This window comes from Gadus chalcogrammus, chromosome 20 (genome assembly GCF_026213295.1).
Source record: "Gadus chalcogrammus isolate NIFS_2021 chromosome 20, NIFS_Gcha_1.0, whole genome shotgun sequence".
Taxonomy (NCBI): domain Eukaryota; kingdom Metazoa; phylum Chordata; class Actinopteri; order Gadiformes; family Gadidae; genus Gadus; species Gadus chalcogrammus.
Window position 1 is genome coordinate 14,938,227 of NC_079431.1, and position 17,729 is coordinate 14,955,955.

The 17,729-nt window shown below is 42.7% G+C and overlaps 1 pseudogene; it reads right to left on the reverse strand.

Annotated features, from left to right (window-relative positions):
* Nucleotides 1-9,571: 9,571 nt before the first annotated feature.
* Nucleotides 9,572-17,720, reverse strand: LOC130373807 (lactase/phlorizin hydrolase-like; annotated as a pseudogene).
* Between the last annotated feature and the right edge of the window lie 9 nt (nt 17,721-17,729).

A 17,729-nucleotide genomic window follows, 5' to 3' on the forward strand; every position in this document is an offset into this window, starting at 1 on the left:
CTCTCTCCCTCGTCTCCTCACCTCTCTTTGTCCCTCCCTCCCTCCATCAATGTTTTCTCTCCCTATTTCTCTCGATCACATTCGATGGCAACCCCACACAAGATGTGTCTGTGTAAATCCAGTGTTTAATTACTTGATTTTTTCCCTCAATGGGCGGATAAAGATCAACAAAATGTAATAAAATTGATATTACCTGTTTTAAGATTAAATATTGCTACTAAAGCCGACTATAAAATAGGCAATACTCAATAACTCAATAGTAACAAATAACATTTGTTACAAGACACGGAATAACAACAACAAAAACGCTCCCGTAATAAATCTTCCCGGCAAGCTGTTATCTTCTCCAACCAACATGGAAACGGAGACATTTCGGGAATGAACATTGGGTGTTAAGACTGCCTGCCTCTTCATCCTTTAATCACAGGAACACTAAGCAGACAAACCGACTCCCCTATCGCTACTGCAGCGCCTCAGTGATAATGAAACACCAGCAGCCCCAGCCTCGCGTCCGATCCCTTCTAGCTCGCCAGCTACTCAGACACCGAGAGTTTAGCCCCATCCGCAAATCCCCCCCCCCCTCACTCTCTCCCCTCTGTGTGTGTGTGTGTGTGTGTGTGTGTGTGTGTGTGTGTGTGTGTGTGTGTGCTCACCCTATGTTTTTCATTAGGTTTGCTTTAAGTTCAACCTCGCTCCATGGAAAGGGTCGCCTTCCAGGGGGATTAGGGAGTGTGATTGTTTCTTAAGCAGTACAATCTCATGTACCGTTTGCGATACATTTTTCACTGCTTCTGGTTTGGCACACCTTCTGCGGGATCGGAAAACGAGCGCCGGGAGACAGTAGACACTATAGAGGCTACGGTTGAACCCTTTCCCCCCGGGAGCATCCAGACTGCCAGCTTTTTCGCCGTTCCTGAAAGTGGCAATCGCGTGCCAGCAGAAGTCTGACGCACTGCGATAGAGGGAGACGCACAGAACGGTACGCGGTGCCCTAATCCGTAGACGGAACAAACCATCCCGTGGGACGGGGAGAACACGACCGTGGAAAGGCCGCCATGTGGGTGGGGGAAAGGAACAGGGATGGGTACCTGCAAGTTCCCGGGGTAAAAAACTCCAAAAGCCGGTTTGGGAAACAGCGTCACCATGGTAACGGTGGATTATCGTCCCATTACATAACAGGGCCCTTGCATATCAGCCCCGCTGGATAGAGGGCCATGCTGTGCTGCTTTTGTAATGTGCACCGCAGGTCTCACGCTCTTATTTTGTACTCCCGCTATGGAAAATATCAGTCTTTACACATTAAATGTGTTACGCACTCTTATTTTGTAGTCTCGCTATGGAAGATGTTAGTCTAGAAATATTATACGTCTTGCTCTTATTTTGTACTCCCGTTATGTCTTCGCACTTATTTTGTAGTGTCGCTATGGAATATGTTATTCTTGAAACATTATATGTCTTAAGCTCTTATTTTGTGCTCATACTATGGAAGATAGTCTGTTCAAATTAGCTGAATGGGTTCCCAGTTTATCAAAGTCAAGATCTAAAGTGCGTCAACCACTGCTGTCTGTGTCTCCTACCTTCCCCTGCATCTTGGGTGATACAATCAGTTTGCCACAATAGCCATGCAAATCTCTCTGAAAAGTTTGTTTCATAACTGTGGAAGTGCTATTTAATGGGTTCAAAAGCTAGCCTGAGCAAGCAGCATATAATTATATTTACAAAATATTTGTGTATGCAATTAGCCATGGGAGCGGGCCTATTATCAACACCACAGCAGGATTAATACCTATCGCTCCCTAGAGACAAGAACTAGACCTTTGCATTTGGAGGGATATGTTAAAAGTCAGCAATAACCAGTATAAATGACTGCACGGGTTCAGCTGTCATTACACTGGATATATGATAGGAAACAAACACATTCAAAGGAAACCACGCTGGTCATCTGTGCCTGTGAAGATCGTGTTACCAGATGTAGTGACTTCCAGATGTCAACAGCATGGTAGCAGAACTAGCATGTTAGCAGATATACTATGCTACAATATATAGCTAGCATGCTACCAGGTGTAGCATGCTACGTTAAATTAAGATTTTCGGCTTGACCAACCTAGGTTTGTCACCTTGTTGACTTCTAGGCGTAGTATTCACTGACAGCGATGCATCCATAACAAAAAAAGAAAACACACCTTTTTGAAAAGATAATCTATTTTTAGGGCAGGGTTGCCAACTCTCACGCTTCTGATGTGTGACACATGCTTTCACCTTTAGCCTCACAATCTATTGCAAGTATGAGCACATGCTAAGGAAACGTAGACAAGCTTTCCTTATTGGTGAAACAACTGGTTTGCCTCCTGGAAATATAGCCACCTTTAGTATGAATGATTACAAGTGAATGATTAAACCAGTTCATCACAGCAGCACATACTGGAAGAGGCAAATTGTTATAATAAGTTGAAAGACACATTGGCCGTGATCAAACCATGAAACACATCCAAAGGTTCTGGGTTCCCAACCCTAATGTTCACAGTCTCCCTGTAATTCTCTGAACAAGATCCCCTTAACCCCAACCTCCTGCTTAATGACCTCCCTCTCTTTAAGGAATTCATTGCTAGAGCTTTGAGGAAAGCTGTCTGCGGCCACATGACTAAATGGGTAAACATCCACAAGAGTGGAACAAGAGTAGCATCCTTTGACAAATGGAATATAAATAGCACCTCATCATTGTGCTATGAACTGGGAAAAGCCCTGGTAATAATAACCATTGATTCTCTGTAAGGGAGCAGTATAGCTGTGATGTTGCCAACATGGATCATGTAATCACCTCCCTGCTTTTGTCCTGTTGAGAACAGGTTGGGGTTTGTCTGCGGACGTTGGACACGAGGAAACAATAGGATAATAATAGTCATCATTGTAATAACATGTTTTCGTTTCAACATGTTTTTATCTTCTGCAGATACAAATGTGTATACACGTAAGTGATGCGCGGTTAAGCAATTTTCTTCGCTTGAATCCACATTCTGCTGTATAGCTGCACCCTAGCCATACTCAAACAGTAGAAAATTATACCAGCGTACACACACTGAGAACCATGCATGCACAAACACACACATACATGCACGCGCACACACCCACACACACACTTAAGCACACACACACACACACACACACATACACACACACTCACACACACACACACACACGCACACACACACACACACACACACACACACACACACACACACACACACACACACACACACACACACACACACACACACACACACACACACACACACACACACACACACATTGTTTTAAACACTTACATGATGAGCAATTAAGCCGTCATACGAAATTAGTTAAAGCACCAAAGTTAAGCACTGTGTGAACATGTACAGATCAAATTACCGACAGCACATTCTAGACCGGCTGCAGTTCACTGGCAGAGTCAGAGTTGACAGTGTAGGCGGCGAACGCGTGCGTGCGTGTGTGTGTGTGTGTGTGTGTGTGTGTGTGTGTGTGTGTGTGTGTGTGTGTGTGTGTGTGTGTGTGTGTGTGTGTGTGTGTGTGTGTGTGTGTGTGTGTGTGTGTGTGTGTGTGTGTGTGTGTGTGTGTGCGTGCGTGCGTGTGTGTGTGTGTGTGTGTGTGTGTGTATGTGTGTGTGAGTAGTGATTGCTGTGTGTGTGGGTCTGAGTGTGTGTCTGTGTATGTCTGTTTGTGTGCGTGTGTGTGACTGCTGGAGCGCGCGTGCGTGTGTGCATTTCGAAAGGTGTGTATGAGTGAGTCATCCATTGACTCATGCAAACTGCAGGGCCCTCTCCAGCACAAGTGCTCCTCTGGCATAGGGGGCTGATGTCCCTCATTCAAATATATTACAGAATTCCGAGGCAAAAACAGAAGCGTCCTATTGGTCTATTTAACCGAAACGTCCTATTGGTCTATTTTCATGTTTAGGGGCAGGGATTGGGAGGGGGGGGGTGCTCCTTGAACCATAAACTGTATAAGCTTTGGAGTCGATAATTCCCTGGATCCCTCTCTTTCTCCCGGGAGCTGGCAGCGGCTACCGGCCCAGCAGGGAAGGGCTGCTGGCGGGGAGCGACAGGACGTCTCCTGCTGCTAATTGTTTCCTGGACACCAGTCACCAGCGGCCCAGCAGGCAGCCAGGGCTGATTAGGACTCAGAAACAACCCAGAGAGCTGCCAGGCGATACGACGGCAGCGAGACAGCACTCTGCTAAAACGGGCGGCGGAGTGACTTCGATCATCTGATGGTTCTGTGAAATGTAATCCCCCCCATCTGCGTCGGTAGGTGTGACGTGTAACACCCCTTTTAAATGGATGTGACAGGCCGTTTTTTTCTTTTTTCGTGATTTGATCATGAGATGTATTCATTCATGGAATTTGCAAAGGGATGAGATGTAAAAGTTTGGTTTGGGGTTGTGAAATGACAAGAATCTACACAATCTGCCTTCATTTTAACGTAGGTCTACCTTCACAGTCACATTTGACGTGGACGCCTTGTTACCTCAAACCATCAGAGGACTGATCTGATCTGTCACTGTAATGACGTGACAAACATCCCTGATCCATTACCTGCACCAATTAATTAAATCAACATTTACAAAACCAAACAATGACATTTCCTACCCGACTATAGCCTACCATCGCAACATGTCATATCCAATAACCACAAAAATACTGAGTTCATTTTCCATCAGCTACTAAGCAGTAGCCAGCTGTGCGCCAGGTGTGAGCCACGCTGGGTGAGCCACGCTGGGTGAGCCCTATATCTCCCCAGGGCTACCAGGCACACCCAGCCCACCCAGGGAATAAACTACGATGGTGGTGCATGTGGCACATGCCGAATGACAATTGAGCCCAAACTGAGCCACTGTCCCAGAAACCAAACCACGTGGGCATTGAGTCTGTACAACAGAGTTAGCATTAAGAGTTAAGTCAATCCAAGTCTATTTGTATAGCTCTAAATCTGGTTATACTACGTCACCCCACTATGAGTGTGTAGCATTGAGTGCTGAGATGGGTTTGCCAACTCTGGGTACATAGCTGGAGTGATATTTTGATTGCACTTAAATACGTGCAGATTGCACCGTTAAGATTTGACCATAACAGGTTTGCCTTCTCTGTTGCTTTCGCAGTGTTTTGGCGAGAGGATTGTTTGGGTAGCGTAAGAGCTTGAGGCCGAAGGTGAAAGCATTGAGTCTGTTGAATGAGTTAGCATAGCATTGAGTCTGTTGAATGAGTTAGCATAGCATTGAGTCTGTTGAATGAGGTAGCGTAGCATTCAGTCTGGTGAATGCAGTAGCATAGCATTGAGTTTGTTGAATGAGTTAGCGTAGCATTGAGTCTGTTGAATGAGGTAGCGTAGCATTCAGTCTGGTGAATGCGGTAGCATAGCATTGAGTTTGTTGAATGAGTTAGCGTAGCATTGAGTCTGTTGAATGAGGTAGCGTAGCATTGAGTCTGTTGAATGAGGTAGCGTAGCATTGAGTCTGTTGAATGAGGTAGCATAGCATTGAGTTTGTTGAATGAGGTAGCATAGCATTGAGTCTGTTGAATGAGGTAGCGTAGCATTGAGTCTGTTGAATGAGTTAGCGTAGCATTGAGTCTGTTGAATGAGTTAGCGTAGCATTGAGGCCAAGGAACTAAGTTAGAACATAATTCTAGGCACGGAGCTAGAGTGTGTAGATTAAAGTTAGCTTATCATCTGAACAGAGTTTTCTGTCCTCAGTGTATTATAGAAATGTGTGCATCTGGTGAGTGGATGAGACTGGCATGTTCACAGGAAATGGCAGTGGGCACAGAAGACCCCACAACACAACAGGACCCCTCTTTTCAATTTCCTGCTCCACTTTCCACTCCGTTTTCATTCCGAGTGGGGACCGGTAAAGTGGCAGCCGCGGTGGAAAAATTCAACATTTATGTGATATGGCAGAACGCAAGCTCAAAACAAGGAAATGGATTCTGTCAAAGGCAATATTTGTGATAATGGTCGTAAAAGAAACATGTGGCGATTTCAAACATACTAACACCCCGATCCCCTCATACCTCACTTTGGTGTGGAAATAAATGTTCATTTCGAATCAAAAATGTAATTGACATTGTCATCTGTCCACAGGGCTATTGTATGGTGAGTCAGTCACAACTGTTTATCAAGTTGGCGTGACACACAAGACACACAGAAGCAGGTAGGCATGCATAAATACACATACACACACACACATACAAACACACACGTCACACACACACACACACACACACACACACACACACACACACACACACACACACACACACACACACACACACACACACACACACACACACACACACACACACACACACACACACACACACACACACACACACATTTATATGATATACAGTAGAAAGCTGATAACTATTAGAATGCATTATAATTGTAATACTTATAATACTGATTATAGCATTATAATAGTAGGCTATGTGTTGTTTTGTTCCTTCAGCATCACAATAGTCCACCAGAACACTTTGACTCGTCTTCCTGATCAGACCTACTGAAATACAACAGGGAGCCGCTTAACCACACACAGAAGCACCCCCCTCCTCAACTCGGCAAGGCGTCGGCGTGTAATTTGAATCAACCTAATTTGGTTCATAAGTCAAATGGCGGTGAGGTGTAATGATTGCCGGGATAGCAGCGTAGTAATGGTGGAGCTGCATGCTGGTAAACCGGGAGCCTCTTGTCCCTGGTTGCCCTTTAACATTTATGAGCATCTGGCAGAAGAGGAACATTTAATCTCGGCTGGTCTCTTTCTGCGGTTTAATGTGGGGGAAAAAACAAACAAAAAACAAGCAGTTTATTTTTATCTCTGCGTTTTCGATAAAACTTTTTCTCAGCCGTCGTCTGAGATAGACACACAGGCGTTTCACATATTGGAATGGGACGGAAATTGCTCTTTTAGGAGGACAAAGTAAATTAGTCTTTGGGAATAGTGTTATTTCGTTATTTTGCTTTCGAGTGTCTTGTTTGCTCTTTATTCCTGGAAAAAGGCTGGGGTCTGTTAGGTTGAAACGGGAGAGCAGGAACACACTGTTTTTAACGACCGCTGCTGGAAGAGATATTTTGGGGAGAGGGGAGACTCCCAAAAAGGAACGTGAATATTTTCTCCCAAATAATGGCAATGTGATACTGTAAGAATGTTCCGGCCGGGGCCCAGACTCACCCTCTGCAATAACACGACTCTCTGAAGGCTGCAGAAACACAGTGTGCCCCTGCTCAGGTCTGGACCGGGCCGACACAGGCTGTTTCTCTCTCTACACACCATTAGGTTTCTAGAAATGAACAAAGAGAGATGTTCTGTTTCATGAGACGTTATTATAACGAAGGTTGACTGGTTGTCACCAGGAATGACTGGTTGTCATTTTTGCCAATCAGGAACAATGACGTCAACAAATATTGTTTGCGTCATTGTTTTGTTAATTATTCATAAAGGTGATTCTTCTGATCGATGACAAAAAATATTCTTGATCAATAAATGTGATGACTTCATGTTTTTCAATTCAGATGAAACATAATCAGCTGTTTTTTATACTTACAAATAAAAACAATTGCTTATTATATTACATATTTGCACACCAATGTCGCTGACATTAATGTTTGAAACTAACGACTTGAGACTAATGGTGAAAATAATACAATAACACAAAGTAGCTATTAGCTAGTAAGCATCTTTGTAAAAATGTACATCTGAAAAGAATCAAGCTAATAAAGGTTTGTTGTTTGTTGTTTTGTCTGTCACCCATGGCAACCTGTGATCTGGAACTCCGTCTGTCAACGTGTTTTCTGAGCATTAACTTTTACAAGGCCCATCAGTGAGACTCATGCTTGCTTTCTCACCCTCTCTTTTCTCTCACTGTCCAACACACATACACACACACACACACACACACACACACACACACACACACACACACACACACACACACACACACACACACACACACACACACACACACACACACACACACACACACACACACTGCTTACAGGACTGCTTAATTCACACCATGTTTGGTTTGCACAACAAGGTCCAGAGGATGGGATCTATGCTGATTACAATTCAGGAATGTCTGAATTTAGTGAATTAATCACTGAACTATGTGACTGAAGCGACTTCAAACAAGTTTCATAGCTCATTACATCATTTTTTACTTTTTCTTACCAAAATAGGTAGTACAAAAATGACAACCTATAACTAAATAAATAAAGATAAATCACAATAATCCACTAAATGTGCTACATGTGTCTAAAATGTTTACCCAGGTAGGTGCCATATGCATGTGTCTATATTGATTTGGTCTGAATATAGGGCTTCTGAAAAGGGGTTCTTATTGGTCAGGGATGGTGGGTGGCGGGTAGCGGAGACCACGTGTAACAGACCCCTTGCTGTGGGCTAACGCGCACATCCTGGTGCTTGGGTGGTTACAGGGGACCCGGATCGGTCTCGGTAGGGGGTTCGAATGATGCTCTAATCATGGTATCTCTCCGCCAAGACCTGACCAGCAATGTTTACTTGGATCAATCAGTGTGCGTGCTCAAGCCGCTTCAAAGGGCACACACCCGGTCTGATCTTCTAGAAAATAATAAAAAAGATAACAATACATCTCTTCTCTATCGGGACTGCTGGTTCAACTGACACCACTGTGTGTTTCAGTGTAAATATTATGACCCTTCTTCGAGCAAGCAATTTCAGCTGTATAGCGGAAATGTTGCTTCTGTTATCAACATCCTGACCTGCTCTTAAATGTAAGCCTTATATCATTCACATCATCATTTACCCAAATCTTTTTTTGTAATTGCCTACTTATTACAACTTATTTATGTGAAAATTATACATTTATTGAATCACATTCACTAAAATGATCTTGAATGATTTGTATGTTTCTAAAATATAAATTGCATGGTATGCTCATTTCATTCAGTCTATTTCTATGCCTACATGTTGTTTCGCCATCTAGTGGTCGTGATCTAAAAAAAATCACCAGACTTTTCATAGCATCAAAACTACTCCTCGTTGAGTACTCTGTTTCTATATAGAATTTAGTTCATAATTCACAGAGCTCTTACTAACACATACAATTTAATTAGTTAAAATATTCAATATATATTATGCAGGCATAAATCTCTCAAATGTTGCAGTAATCATCAATCGGTTATAGCTACTGAAATCTGAATGGCTATTTTAGACTTTTATTTTACTGAGAGACCCTGAATATTTATCTTTTAACATAAATTATCCAACAAATTTATAATGGTGTTGTATTTTCTCATCAAACAGATGTCAACCCAATTTGGATTACAACAGATGATTGTGTTTGAGGGGATCTCATATTCATTTTCATTCTTAACTTCATTCTTTACTAATCTATCCTTTCTGCTACTTCGGCTGCGACCCAAACTCCTTGTCTGGGCTGGATAAAGTACAAATCATCTCAACAAACAATAAAACAAACTATAACCTTGAAACCTTAGCTTCACATCCTCTGCATATTGAGCGACACCGTCGCCTTTCTCTTCAACTTCGCTTGACGAGTCGGTACGCTCCAAAGATGGGCGCCACCACGATGCCCAGTGCAAGGGCGAACATGATGTACAGAGCCACCTCGGCCACCCCAGAGAGGAGCTCCAGACCTAGGAAGACCCCTCTGTCCACCACAGCCAGAGGAGGAGCAGGTGTGCCTGTGGTCACGGACGGACCAACTGTAGCTTTGGTAACCGAGTCAGGAAGAACACAATGGTTAAATAAATTTAAATAGTATTCGTCTTCGTAAATCGTAATGATTTAATGCTGTTTTATTATAGCTTCTGACATCTGAGGGACTGGAGTTTTCTACGTGAACGGTTATTCTTAAACTCAACCACATTGCAAGTGACTCTCAAGTAGGCTACATTCCATTCCTGCAATTCCGACAGGCGTACCTTCGGGTTGAGGGTTCAAGCACTCGTGAGGCCCGAGGGCTGGGTCGGGGAAGCCTACAGGTTATGATGGAGGTGTAGCGGGCAGCCGAAGCCTTGGGGATGCGAGCGAGCGTGTAGTCGCTGCAGTTCACGTAGAACAGACCGAACCTCTCAGCATAGCCTGCGGCCCACACAAAGTTATCCATCAGGGACCACCCGGTGTAGCCCCTCACATCCACTGCGTCCAGAACACGAGCTGGGAGACAACGGGAGCATCCATCACCTTGGCTGTATGCCCGGTACCGTTTACATTGAGTCCGTTGGCAGACATTTCTACACTAGTCGACTTAAGTTACCAATAAACTTTACAGTATTCAGTGTAGCCGTTGGAATTCAAAAAGAAAGGTTAGTAGTTATTTTTGTTAGTGTAAGTGCAAAGAGTTCGATTTTATGAATCCATAACCTATTCTAAGTGCTTTCTAAATTCCACAACAATTTCTAAATTTCAACAATTCCTCAACATAGGTAGAGCGCATAAAAGGGCCTAGATAATCACAAATTAGATTGGTGGAATGAATAGCCTACATCAAATATTTCCATGGAACTTTATCAACCATTTTTATGCTACACTTTATTGTAACATTAAACCAATCCTTTCAATATAATCTAAATAATTTTCTTAATTTAAAAAAAAAAATGTAATCCAGATTATTTTCTAATAATGTTCTCCTGTGAGCTGTACCTTTCATGGCCTGTTTGAAGTAGGTCTCGTAGTAGTGAGACCTGTGGACATCTTTCAGGTCCACTGCGCCTCGCTCCCGTTCTCCGTCACGTAGACCGGTGGGTTTCCGTACTCCTCCTTGATGAGGTTCAGAATCCTTCTGAAGCCAAAGGGGGTGATCTTCAGCCAGGAGGAGCCCGACTTGATCCGGCTCCGATCATGGATTCTCCCGGCACCTCTGCACGGTTAGATCGGTTGAGGATTGGATGAGTGTGTCAGTGTAATATGGGATGGGTATGGGATTGTTATGTATCAGATGATGAGTTATAGTAGCATAATAACTGCATCAGATTAGTATTATGCGTTGATTATGAGTTAAGAATGAAATTGCTCTGTGTTGGATTATAATAATTCACTCACTAACTCACTTCTGCGATGAGAAACAGACATTGGGAGGAATGGAGTATAATCAATCAGGCTAGTTTTACAGCACAATAGCAATTTGGATCTAAAACAGCGTTTCATCATTTTGAATCATCTCACCTGTCACCATCATAATCCTGTTGGTCTCCAAATTCTTTGGAATACCCCAGGACAGTGGTGTAGTAGTTGAAACCTAAGTAGTCATGAGTGCCTTTGACTCTCTCAATCTCTTCTTGAGTGAATTCAGGAAGCGTTTTAGAAACATTTTTATTTGTTAACAAATAACTTTAATCAGTCATACATACCAACATGATTCGGGTTTATATGTGTCTTAAAGTGCTTGGATGTTTTTTTGATAACATAATTATTGCCTGGACCCAGCTTTGAAACTGAAAAACACATGATACAATAAAACCTAATCTAATCTTGTTGATAGTAATTTATCAGGTAACGAATCATAACATTTATTTACCTTGAGTGTGGTAAACCAGCTGCAAGGCTTCTATCTCGGATAATAGTTTTCATCACATCCTTGTAATCTCCATTGAAAATTGGGTGGGCAAACCAGCCCATGGAGAACTACGGCCCGAAAACATTTCAGTTACAAATGGCACTGAACTGTACTGGGAAGAGGCCATGAATAACTTACTTGCTAATCAAAAAGCATAATGCACCAAAAGGCCTATTTCATATGAATTCTTAGATTATCTGTGAACTTTTGGTGCACGTTATGTAAATTACCTCCTCTCATGTAATGATCAACCCATCAAACACTACATCTCTTACCAAACCCTTGAATATCCTTTTTATTTCTCATAATGACGGATAATATTTAACAGACAGGATAGCCTAGCAGGCTTTTAGGGTCTTTGACCCCCAGTTTAAAAGGTTCTGAGTACGAACCCCAATCGCATCTACCTGTAGCACCATTGAGCCAGATGGCCCCAACCATATACTCCCAAAGGCCACCTTCCCAAAGTCCCTGGATTAATGAGTGAATAGTGATTTGTATTTCAACAGACTGCTTGGCCACAGCAGGAGTTGACCTGCAGGATCCGCAGGGCAGCATCTACGTCCTCCTGCTTGTGAGGATGACGTGGCTCCACCCAGTCAGAGTTGATGGTGATGGAGATGAGGCCTCCGTGCCTTGCGCGGTACTTGTCAATGTAGAGGTGCCAGGCCTCAGCATGGGCCTTGATCTGCAGGTGACCAGCAATGTACTGCTTACCCACGAATCCTACCACGCGTGGTGAATGGTGTTTATATAGCTTATACATGTACGGTAGATACAATGGATGGCTTTTCTACTTTATAACATGTAACATTTTGCTATTGTTTGAATCGAGTCAAGCATGCACTATGGCTCTTGTTATATGTCCTATAGAACAGCTGAGTGTCTAACAATGGCGTAAACAGAACATATGAATAAAGAAACGCTGTAAGAAGAATGACATCCTTTGGTTTAAAGGTGCAGAGAGTTGTAAAGAGAGAGAGCAGAATAAGTGCCCCCTCCACCAGTGAAATGTTGCATTTCACAGGCAATATGGATTCCTAAGAACCAATCACGGAAAATATGCTGATTGGTTTAGAAATTCAGCCAGGAACGGTCTGAAAGCTATATTGATTCCTACGTAGTTGGGCGTAGTCAGCTCGGCACGTGTATATTCTCAAAGCACATTTCACTCACTAATAGCTGACGGATGGCTAGGCATTTTCTAACAAATTACATAGAAATGATAGCTCTTAAATATAAACTACAGCTTCTTTAATGGCGGTTTTTGGAATTTATGTAATGAAGAGTATGTTTTACCTGGGGCAAAGTTACCGTATCCGTAGCCAAGATTTGCCACAATGTAAGGCTCGTTGAGGGTGATCCAGAACTTCACTCTGTCACCCAGTCTGTTGAAAATCACGTCAGCGGAATCCCTGAATCTCTCCACGATGGTTTCATTGTCCCAGCCACCAACATTCTGGAGGTTCAGTGGTAGTTCCCAGTGGTAAAGGGTGACCTGGAGTGTATACAGAAGAGAAGGGAAGTAGAAAGAGTTAACCGTCGTCTGTAAATATAGACATATATACATGGATACTACTGCTGCACTACTGCTTATTTGCTTATAGGCCAGTCTTTGCCCCTCAAATATGGCAGCGATGTTGAGGTATAATCTAAAGGCCAATATATCCATGTCTATGGGTCTCTAATCAAATATGTTTCATACAGAGGAAGGCCCAGTCAACCACAACAGATTGACTTTCACTCACTAATACAGCATTTCACTCACTAATAGTCGACAGATTGCTATGACATTTCTAACAAATAACATTCAAATTGTAGCTCTTAAATCTAACCTACATCAAATAAAAAATAAAGATAACTGAATTGCTTCCATGAGAATATCAAATGAGAATTAACAAACCTACCTGAGGCCTGATATGAGCAGCTTCCAAGGCATAGAGTAATCCACTGTGGTAGTTTAGTCCGGCCTCGTTGATGTGTTGGGGAGTCCTTTTGTGAACACTCTGGTCCAGGAAATGCAGAAACAATAGTGGGTCACCTTCAACTTCTTCAGGACCTCGATGTCCTTGTCGATCTTGTTGTAACTGTCACAAGCTCTGTCTCCATTGTCATCGCTGCTGCTGGGGGGCTGCTAGGTGACCCTACGGACTTCAGTGGGGGTTTCATTCCGTCTGTGCACAGCACCTTCCCAACAAGCAGGTGTGCGCCTGCAGCCAGAGGGTGCGCCAATATACCAATTCCCCACACAATGTTATGTACTTCATTGAAAACCGCTTCGCGGCGTGTTCTAATTTTTTACTGCTCGTGGCGCCTCCCATGTGATTTGGTGCCCCCCACAAATATGACGCCCCGGGCGGCTGCCTGGTTTGCCCGTGCCTAAAACCCCACTGTACTCAGTAGGAATTCTATTTCCAGTAATGCAGATAGGCACCTTGCTGACATCTAGGTACTCAGCTAAGATGAAATGTAACAGTCTTCTAAGGCCCCATGGTGCAGTGTAGATCGAGTCAGATGCTGTAGAGGACCATGAAAGGTGACTAAACGGGATGTATAGTGGTTCAAGCCAAAGAAGTCGGCCGTACCATGGATCCTCCGTCTTTCATCTCCAGTGAAGACAGGGAGTCTGGCAGGTTCAGAGAGGGGGCAAGCTTTTCTCTTCTGTTCAATCTGAGCTTTGAGCAGCGCAGGGTAATCCCCATCTACAAATATGGGGTGGGCAAACCAGACTAGCATAAATTGCAGGTAGCGTTCTGCAGCTGCTACGTTTTCAGGTCTGGAGGGAACCAAGGGCTCTGCCCAGTCAGAATTCAGGGCGATGCACACCTTTCCACCCTGTGCCTTCCTGTGTTTATCGTTGTAGATATGCCAAGCCTCAGCATGGGACTTTAGCATGTTGTGGGTGGCCTACAAGCACAAGATTTATAAAAAAATGTTCTAAATGTGATGACCAATATTACCTTGTAGGAGGCAACCACGTAGTCCTTAATCCCAGGGGGGTGCTCACCGGTTCCATACCCAGCATGGCGCACCACCCTGGGAGGTGAGCCATGCGGAAAGTGCCACACTGAACGTGTTCCAGACCTTCACTCTGTCTCCAAATTTGGAGAAGCATAAGTCTGTATATTCCCTTAAGGCTTCCACAATGGAAGCGTTGGTCCATCCACCCAAGTCCTGGAGGGCCTGTGGCAGGTCCCCAGGGTGTAGGGTGACAACAGGCCGTATGCAAGATTCAATCAGAGCATTGATCAGCTTGTCGTAGTAAAGAGCTCCTTTCTCAAATTGGCTCCCCTGGTGGCCATGAGGAAACAGATGGGCCCAGGAGATGGAAAACTGGTAGGTGTTGACATGTAGACCTTGTTATCATGTCCAAAGCGATTCCAAATGGTCTCTCCTTTCCCTTCTTCTGACCAGACCTCTTCTACCTTGAAGGACTCGCTGGAGGATGCCCGTTGGAAGCCATCAGGGAAAGATTCATTAAGGAAGGTGTTCTGTTCAAATGAATTCATCAATGATAGTGTAGACCAAACTGTGTGGTAGGTTGAAGATTTTGGGGATGTTTTTGGTAGGATTTTACCATCATCATTTGTCAAATCAATTTTTGCACTTGAGAGGCTAACAAAGAGAAGACAGTGTTAGGATGGTACAATTATATTAGTAAGAAAGGAAATATTAAAACAGCACTGAATATTTTACTTATTATTCCATGAACCAATTTCTGTTTGCAGGCTTTTACCTTGTAGATGTTAACTCATAGGATTTCAATATTTGAAATAGGTCGACCACATCCAAACCAAGAACGTGGAGATCATTACTTCTAAGAGCTGCAATAACGACAGGCTTAGCGTTAGAAAAGTCTATAATAATTAATCAGTATCGTAGTCAAAAGATAGCGCCTAGATGCCTCCGATTATCAAGGGTGCACAAGTAATATAATGACAGATAAAAGGTTGATTGTTGTAATAAAGATTCTTCACCTTCTATGACCTTTGTGAGGAACAACCACTCATCAGGTCTATAGTTAACGATGTCCACCTTATAAAAGAGCACTGGTTGTAGACCACTGATATTCTGTTGAGTTTGTAAATGATATCCATGAATCATCATGTTCAATTCTTTAAGTGAGAGATATTTGTTAGTGTGTAATTTATGTAATATAAAATACAGAATTACTTTTAGTAGTTGCAGCTCCTTTGCAAAGTTTTTACTGGTGGTACATTCATATTGGATTCCAATTGCCAGGAAATCTAGTGATTTCTGAAAAAAAAGTAGCACTTTTCTTATTGATGGTTATTATAGCAGTAAATATATGTTGCATAAATGTTTCTCCTTCCAACCATCACGAAAGCCAAGCAACAATATTGTGTCAGATAATGTTACTACCGCATGATATAAACTCCACTTAGTTTCAGGTGTTAAATACGTAACTAGTTTTCTATTTTTGACAAAATAATCTATTCATGGTTTTAGTGTTTGTCTTAAAACATGCAGTGGCTTCTGGATGTTAAATAATAAGGCATTATTCATTAAATGTAAGTTGAACGTGTTTCTTTTTGTCTAGTTTTAAACAAAAATAAACATTATTAGGAGAACATTTAATATGTAAATCTCATATGAATCTTATACCCTTACCAGGAAACAGCTGATGATAACGTTGCTGGACACTGGCGTGAGCATGTAGTGCATTCTGGAAGAGTTCGGCACTCTTCAGCTCATCCAGGCGATTCAGTGTCACCCAGGACAGCACTAGATCGCCAAACTCCAGGAAGGCAAACTCTCCATACTGTTGAAACATCTGCCCCAGCTCAGGGCTCTCCCAGCCCCCGTACCTCCTTCTCAGCACTTCTGGTACAGTAGAACCATGAAGGATAACCAGTGGTTGGAGACCTACCTCCACCAGCTGGTTCATCAAGGCCTTGTAGCATCTCACTACAGCTGGCTGGGGCTGGCTTGGGAGTCCTATGGGCAGGAGCTGAGCCCAGGACAGGGGCACCTTGAAGTGGGTTACCCCCTTACCTTGGAGGTAGTCAAAGTAGCCTCTGGATCCTGCTGGTATGGATTGAGTACAGTCTGTCCCCATTGATCCTTAAGTAGATTATGCCATTTTTCTACATCTTGCTTGGTCAGGGGACCAGCCAGAAGCATGACTGTCTGTGGCCCATTGTTCTTTTGACACATATGACCACCAACACACAGGAGGTAAAGAAAGAGAGCCTTTCAGTGAGAGGACATGCTGACCTGCTCTCACTCACGTAAAACAGCCAATCTGTGCACAGCTAATCTTTTATACAGGTGCTCTTTTCTCCTGAACTCCCCCACACCAAAGTTCTCTGAGTTTCATAACCATTTCACCGGGTGTCAACAACACCCGGTGAAAGTGTATAAGTGATGGCCTTGATGATAGTGGTTAAAGTCTTGAGGTGATGCAATGCTTAATGTTCGGTTTAGTATTACTTAGAACTTGCGACAATTTTAATAATAATAATAATAATAATATTAATAATAATAATAATAAGTAATATCACAGATTCCCTTTTTATTTAAATATACATTGATATATAAATGTGATCTGATTTTCAATGTCATAAAAAAGTGTCTTACTGTGCTGTTCAATACTTAGAGCTTATTGTTATGTGTAGTATAGAATATATTATTCAAACACAAGCACGATGATGGATACAATATAGAAATATTCCTAAATGAATCTGAAAGATTGTTTGAATATCAAACTATTTGTTAAACTGTATTGCTAAACCAAATGAGATGGCTGATGTTATTTGTAGAGATATTATTCTTGATTCTAGTTTACCTGCTAATTGTTCATCCATTTAAAACAGCACATTAGAGGCATTTAATTGTAATGACTTTATTTTAAAACAGTCACCACTGTCAATGCTGCCTCAATGGTCTCTCGAGATAAGAGTTCATAAAGTTGCATGTTCTTTGAAGAGATTGAAGATTATCAGTTGACACGCAAGTCCAGGGTCTATCTGATATGATAACTTCTATACACCAATAAATAGAGAGACGCCTTAGCACCATGACTTTGTTTGCTATACTGTTCCCATTAATAACTTTGTTGCAGGAGAGTCGCATCAGAATGACTGTCATATAGCCAGG